Here is a 7,895-nt window from a genome sequence, read left to right as displayed (position 1 = left end):
GACATTCTGGAATAAACAATGGAAACAGTAAACTAACGTCATAAAATTCATAGTCAGATAAATCGATATGAGTTCGAGGGCTGCACGAGGAAGAGGCCGTGGTCGAGGCCGAGGTAATACTCAAGTTGGATCTATGTCCTATGAACATATACCAGCTGGCGGGGCACAACCACCACCGGTTAATGAAAATGGGCCATATGATCGGGCCGCAGGGGATGACGCTTTGTCTCAAGTGATGTTAAGGATTTTGGAAAGGGTTGCTGGAGCTAGCACCGGGATAGTGATAGTAGGATCAGAGTGCGCAGCGGTAGCGTAGTGGGGTAGATGTTAGATGACTACCCTGTTAAATGGAAATTTCGAGGACGAAAGTTCTTTAAGGGAGGTAGAGTTGTAACACCCTGAATTTGGGCCTAGAAGTTTTGGGCCTTGAGCATGGGAGCGATTGAAGGCAGCTTTTAATATTTTGTTGTGCATGTAAATTTTGTTAATGAAGGCTTGTTTTAGTGGATAAGTGTGCTGAGAAGTGTTAGAGAAGTCTTCGGTTCAAACCTGGACTCTAGTAAAAATTTAAGGTAGATCAAACCCTGGGTGTAGTAGGTAGGCCTTAAGAATATTGTTGGAGAAATTGTGACACAAAAAGGAGTGTGGTGTAGTGGCAAGGTGACGCCACTTAGGGGACAAGGAAGTGACGCCATAGAGGAAGCAAGGGGTCCAAGGTTCAAGTCTTGGCTCTTGCAATATATTTTGGTTTTTCATTTCAATAAATCTAGAAGCAAGTAGGTGCGCTTTAAAGTTTAATGTGTTGGATTTATGACACAAATGAGTTGGTGGCCTAGTGGTGATGGCGTGAGTTGGCATATAGGAGGACTTTGGTTTGAATCCCTTGACATGCAAAGGTTGATTATTTTGCTATGTTGGGATGGCAAGAGTTGGTGTTGAATTTAAACTCTGATGATAGAGGGATCCCACATCGGTAAGCTAACATAGGAGTGGATGCGAAGCTGGCTTTAAATAGAGAGAACTATGAGGAGAGCAAAGGTACCTTTCTTGGCTGATCCCTTTCGCGTTATGGCGTGCTCGTTTGGGTTAGGCATCGGCTAGAAGTGCTCGAAGCGCGGATTAACTCCAGTCTCCTATCAGGTGTGTATTTCTCACTTCTTTGGTTGTAGGATGGCTACTTCGGGCCGCGATAGGCCGAAAGGGGCCATGTGGGCCCAATGGGCCTACGGGCCCAATTGGATAAGTTGTTTGATTGTATAGTAAATATTGGACTAGGCTAGGTGAATCGCATATCTGTGGCTAGGTTTGGGCTAAAAGGGCCACACAAGCGTGTGGGCCCATTTGGGCCAAGAATAGGCTTTAGGCCCATTCGTATTGTTATCCATGTTTAGAATACTTTAGTTTACCAATTACTGAAATGCCCTCGACTTGTAAAATTACCAAAGTACTCCCGATTTACAAAATTACCGTTTTACCCTTGATTTACAGAATTATCGTTTTACCCTCAATTTTTAAAATTATCGTTTTACCCTCGATTTACAGAATTACCGTTTTACCCTCAGTTTATAGAATTACCATTTTACCCTCGATTTACAGAATTACCATTTTACCCTCAGTTTACAGAATTACTATTTTACCATCGATTTATAGAATTACCGTTTTACCCTCGATTTACAAAATTACCAAAATACCCCTGGGTTGTAAAACTACCAAAATACCCCTGATTTGCAAAATTACTAAAATACCCCTGTAGGGTAAAATTACCTAAATACCCCTGTAGGGTAGAATTACCATTTTGCCCCTAGGGTGTTAAATGACTATTTTGCCCTTGTGGGCAAGTGACTGACTTGGACTGTGTGATATAGACAACTTTGGAGGAGCAGTGAGGCTTGGAGTATCGACTTGGATAAGCTTGAATCGTATTATTGGACCCTGTGAAGGTAAGCAACTTATGGTCAATAAGGGTTCTTTGGCCGAATAAGGTAGGGTGGATTTTGAGTTTGTTAAGCATAACTTGTATGCTAAAAATGGTGATGAATAATTGTAGGACATCGTAAGGGATCTCAGTAGCAGTCGTCGCGAAACAGGTGTGTACTGAACACCCTTTCTTAGTTCAATTCGGTGAAAGCCGAAATGCCGAAATTCTGGCATTTCATGGGCTTGTGAGTATGCGAATACTCTCAAGACATAGAGTAATTGTTAGATCTAGCACCGCAAGGTGGTAAGTAAGTTTGTGTGACGTCTTAACATACTTCGGAAAAAGAGGGCCTCGATGGGCCAAAACTGGGCCCAATGGGCTTATGGACCAATATGGGTAAGAGATGGGCAAATTAGCCTGTTAGTTAGATGGTGGAACCAAACTGCATAAAACTGTTGAAAATTACTGAAGTAGCTTATGTAGTTGCTAAGTTACGAAAATTACCCCTAAAGAGCAAAATTACCGATATACCCCTAGGGTTTAAATTGGCTAAACTGCATGATTGATTAATACTGTATTTTACATGATATGCTTTTATTAATATCTGTTGCATGGGATTGGGGTATTGATGGAGGAAGTATTGAAAGTGGTTCATCCACGTACTGGAGGCTTTGCCTCAACTTACTGATATTTGAGCAGCGTTGCTGCAACTGTGGAGTGTAGCGCTGGGTGGGTTGAGATATTCCCCACATGGAGTGTAGGGCTAGTACGGGGGCAGTGTAGCGGTTGGTGGGTTGAGTAGTCTCCCCAGATGGGTTTGCATGCATTACTACTATTGTTACTTATGTTACTGTACTGGGCCTATGGGCCACACTGTTATGTTAAAAAGGGCTAAGGCCTTGCTACTGTGTTCTGAAAAGGGCTTTGGTCCACTGTGTACTGTTATCTGGATAGGGCTTAGGCCCAATGGGCTCGAGCTGATTTGGGCTTTGGATGGGTTTTTGTATACACTGAGTTTTCCCAAACTCACCCCTTTTTCTTCCATCATTGCAGGTGAGCCCTAGTTGGTGGACTTGGAGCTGGGCGGGATTCGGAGTGGCCACACGTTTTCTGCAAATTCGTTTTCTTCTGGTTAACTAGATTTTCCATATTTTTCGTTTATGGTTTTGGGTTTTTGTAATAAGGCCGCTAATTATTTTTATGGTTTGGGTTGTTTCTTTATTATTTAATTCTATTATGATATAACTGATCTATGATAACTAACGAAATAGATTAGCTCTAGGACGCGTTTCAAAAACATTAAGTGATTTCAAAATAACACGAATACAAGTAAGACTTCCGCTAAGCAAACGTTTTCAACCTTAATCATTTTCTTAAGATGGACATAACCAATCGGTTTTCTCAAAATTATACGAGATGTTAGAGTGTGGAAATGGCGATGTGCATGTCTAGGATTGGATCCGAAGGGAGCTTGGTACTTAAGCAGTCCGATGGACTCACCTCCTCTTCTTCCTGGTTTCCTACCTGGTGCACAGCTTCCATTCACTTTAATCTACTTTTAAAAGCGTCTTTTACAACACCAACAAAGTTTTTCCAAACTAAGTAATACGGAATGTTTTGAACGCTTCGATGTGACGCATCAGATCCGGTCATAACGTCTAGGCCGAGTTTGGGGTGTTACAGCCGGGCCCATGGAGCTGAGATATTTAAGGGCGTATCTGGTGTAGCTCCGAATGCGGCTGAGTATTGGTTAGAAGCCACAGAGGGGATTATGGTTTATCTGGGCTGCTCTATGGAGCAGAAGTTGAAGGGAGCCATATCGTTACTTAGGGATGAGGCTTATCAGTGGTGGCTCACGATGAGAGATGGAACTCCTGCTGACAGTGTGACTTGGGAGCTGTTTAAGATAGCCTTCAAAGGAAAGTATGTTGGGGCTAGTTATGTGGACGCTCCCCGGAAAGAATTTCTGAACCTGGTCCAAGGGAGTCAGTGGCTGAGTATGAGTCTGAGTTTCTGAGAGTGAGCCGGTATGCTTCTGGAATTGTCGCAGCAGAGTATGAGCGTAGCGTACACTTCGAGGATGGTCTGAGAAATGAACTTAGGGTGCTGATTGCTCCGCAGAGGGAGCGTAACTTCGTTGCTTTAGTGGAGAAAGCTAAGATAGCTGAGGAAGTGAAGCATACAGAAAGACAGAATTGTGAGAAAGATTGGAACCGTTTTAGGAGAGATTCAGGACTTTTAGGTGGTATGAACAGGAATGTTAAGAGAGCAAGGGTAATGGAGCCAGTTCGAGCAGTACCGATGAATGCTGTTAGACTGCAGGGTTGTAGGAATTGTGGGAAGATGCATATGGGCGAGTGTCGGAAACATTCTGGTGCTTGTTTCTGATGCGGATCTATGGAGCATAGGGTTAAGGATTGTCCCCAGAAACCAGATCAGGTTCAAGTTTTAGAGCAGAGGGTCACTCAACCAGTGAGGGGTGGACCACAATTTCTGAGAGGACGTGGGCAAGGCAGAGGTGGTAATGGAAACGGTCGAGGAAAAGGAGCGCCTGGCAGGGGTGCTGGATTTGCTGAGGCTCATCAGCCGGCGTTGGCGTATGCAGCTTGTCACTGAGAAGAGGGTGATGCACCTGACGTCATAATTGGTACGTTTCTAATTTCCAGTATGCCATACACTGCGTTGATAGATGTTGGATCTACCCATTAATATGTTGCATGTGCTATATTTGGGTCACTGGGTGTGCGCTCTGAGGAGACCGTGAGTGGGGTATCTGTACTAAGTCCTTTAGGTCACTCGGTTAGGGTAGATAAACTGTATAGAGATGTGCCTATAGAAACTCAAGAAAAAGTTTTCTCTAGAGATCTGATGGAGCTACCTTTCAGAGAATTCAATCTCACTTTGGGAATGGATCGACTTGTTAAGCATAAGGCTACTCTGGATTGTGCTGCTAAGCGAATAATGTTAAAGACCACAAAAGATGAGGAGGTTTTGGTGATAGGCGAGCATAGGGATTATCTGTCTAATGTGGTGTCGGCATTGAGAGCCGAGAAGTGGATTCGAAAGGGATGTGAGGCTTCTTTGGCATTTGTAAGCCAATCAGAAACTGAGGATCTGACAGTGGATAAAGTTAGAACCGTCAAGGATTTTCAAGATGTTTTTCCAGAAGAGCTTCTAGGTTTGCCCCCAAACCGAGAAGTTGAGTTTGGAATTGACTTGTTGCCTGGAATGGCACCGGTGTCCATTGCACCTTATAGGATGGCACCGAAGGAGTTGGTGGAGCTGAAAGCCCAAATTCAAGAGTTATTAGATAGAGGCTTCATTAGACCAAGTGTGTCTCTGTGGGGAGCACCAGTGTTGTTCGTAAAGAAGAAAGATGGGTCAATACGGATGTGCATCGATTATCGCCAGTTGAACAAACTGACGATTAAGAATAAGTACCCACTACCGAGAATTGATGATTTATTCGACCAACTTAGAGGAGCTTCAGTATTTTCCAATATTGACCTTCGATCTGGGTATCAATTTTGATCCAAATAAAAGGGTCAATTTTGATCCAAGTTTTAAATTGCAATTCAATTTCAAATTTTCTTTAAGTCTAGGTACTTAATTGAATTATTTTCAAAAATTGGTTGCTCTTTTTGTAAATACTAAAAATTAGATGTCTCTTGTTGTAAATATTTTCAAAAGGCATCTAGAATAAATGTTTTCACTTTAATTTAATAAGATGGCAATCATTAATATATAATTATATCTATTATAATATATATAATTATTATCAACTTTGCATGGAATTAGGATTACATTAAATTTGATTATATTTTATTTTACATGTATTTATTTTTAATAAATTAATAGCAAATAATAATTTAATATGCATTATATTAATTATTAATTGTTGTTAACTCTATGTAGAATTAGAACTTGGAATATCTTAATTATTAATTTGTTCTAGGAATTCTAATTAAACTCCTACTCTTTTCACTATAAATTTCACCCGCCTTTGCCATTTTTTTCACTCATCCGTCTATTAATCCTAGCATCCAAAACTCACCAAGTACCAAATCACCTAGTGCCAAACTCTCTAGCAACAACACCGCCCAACTTCGCACATCACTGTAACACCCCAAACCCGGCCTAGACGTTGTGGAAGAATCTGGCGTGTCACATTGCACTGTTTTTTGAAAATACGAACTCTGTTGGTTTTGAATAGTTAAAATCCTATTGTGGTTAGATAAGTATGTTAAGTTCCTTGTTATCAACTGATCAGTTAGTCAAAACATTAGTCATATTAAATTGCCATTATTTTATTACACTGATTTAAAAGCGAAAGCTTTTCAAAACTATAAAGGTTAAATCGTGTGTCTTTGCAAATAATCCATACTTTGAAAACCCGTCTTTCCCTAGACTAGCAGTTTAAAGTAAGCAAGCAAATGGCCAATTAAAATTTAAATCCATAAAAGGCCTTATTACAAAATTAAAACCCAAAATGAAAATTCAGATAAAAGTAAAATCATGCATAGCATAATTACGGTCATGTGGCCACTTCCGAGTCCCTCACAGCACCAAATCCTCTAAAGCTAGGGATTACCTGCACAGTTAAAAAGAAAGGTGAGTTTACAAGAAACTCAGTGTGTAATCTCCTATCTAACAATCAGAATATAGTACGCAGTAACAGTCCGGGCTTGAGCCCATTATAGTAACAGTAACAGTGTCAGTGCAGTAATGCAATAGTGAAACCCACCCCAATCCAGCTAGAAACACCACCCCGTACCACCAATCAAACAATGTGGGGACAAAGTCGACCCACCCAGCCAGAGACACCAATATCAGTATCGTAGCAAAGCTAGCAGTAATTAGTATAAAGGCTAAAAGCCAACAGTACAGTATACTTCCTCCATGAACAATATCCCAACCCCATACAGTATGTCATGTCATAATCTCATTCGTGAATGCAAAATGTCATGCTCAGAGAAAACAGTCAAATCATAGCACACATTAGTCTTTTACCCTCGATGTGTAAAATAGTCATTTTACCCTATAGGGGTATTTTGGTCTTTTTACCTACCTTGGGGTCTAGGTACTCTTATTGACCAATCAGAAGGTCTACAGTCGCCTCGAGCAACCCATGTAACCTCAACGGTCCTAGCATTGTAAATGGGCCCAAAGCCAATTTTGCAGCCCAAGTAGGCCGACACGCCCGTGTGGCCCATCAAGCCCAAAAGTTACCATGGCCATGCGAAATACACAGCCTAGTTCAGTAATTACCATATATTGCAAAATTTATTTGTGTGCCTACAAGCCCATTGGGCCCACACGGCCTATTTCGGCCCAACATGGCCCAAAACAGCCTAAGCCCATGAGGACACCCATGGTGGCCTCTACAGTCTTGCGCTTATGGTTCATGGAAAGAAATAAATTTAATGAGTGTTGAAGAATGAAAGGCATTTAAGAGGATGTTGGTGTATGGCCAAGACAAGGCATTGAAGTAAGGTTGCATGCATGGGACGAATTAATGGAAAATGTGAGCATGCATCTTGCATGTATGGACGGCATAAATGAGTTGCCTAGGAAGCTTGCATGGACAACATTAATAGCTACCGAATTATCCTTTCCCATATGCCTTTTTGTGGAGACCAATGGACAAAGCATTAAAGTACATGTTGGTTGAGATTTCCCAAGTGGCCATTTGGTAAAGCATGCATGAAGCCTTCTTTCTTCAAGGCTGAACGTTCCACTCTCCAAGAAGCTTTTCATAGCATTCACACTTAGTTGTCTACTCATATTCGGGTTTCACATTGTATGCCCATTGGAGTTTCTTCATTTATCTGCCCATTGGTGTTCATTCATTCACACCATTTTCCTTAACTATGAAACTGCCTTTTGAAGAACCATTCAGCCAAATTTGGACTTATCCAATTAATGGTTTTTGCTCTAGATTATTCTAGGATATTCATGACCAAATTTTACTTAGTTT

The 7,895-nt window shown here is 41.3% G+C and overlaps 1 long non-coding RNA gene across 1 annotated transcript; it reads left to right on the top strand.

Moving 5' to 3' along the window:
* The first annotated feature begins 1,035 nt into the window (after window positions 1-1,035).
* LOC121210139 (uncharacterized) lies at window positions 1,036-2,081 on the top strand. The gene is made up of 3 exons (XR_005905251.1): window positions 1,036-1,140; window positions 1,866-1,940; window positions 2,048-2,081. It is a non-coding gene; the product is annotated as an uncharacterized lncRNA (long non-coding RNA).
* Window positions 2,082-7,895: the final 5,814 nt, after the last annotated feature.

The sequence above is a fragment of the Gossypium hirsutum genome, chromosome A11, assembly GCF_007990345.1.
Source record: "Gossypium hirsutum isolate 1008001.06 chromosome A11, Gossypium_hirsutum_v2.1, whole genome shotgun sequence".
NCBI classification, from domain to species: Eukaryota; Viridiplantae; Streptophyta; class Magnoliopsida; order Malvales; family Malvaceae; genus Gossypium; species Gossypium hirsutum.
The sequence above is the reverse complement of the archived record's forward strand: the minus strand, read 5'-3'. Positions and strand labels throughout refer to the sequence as shown.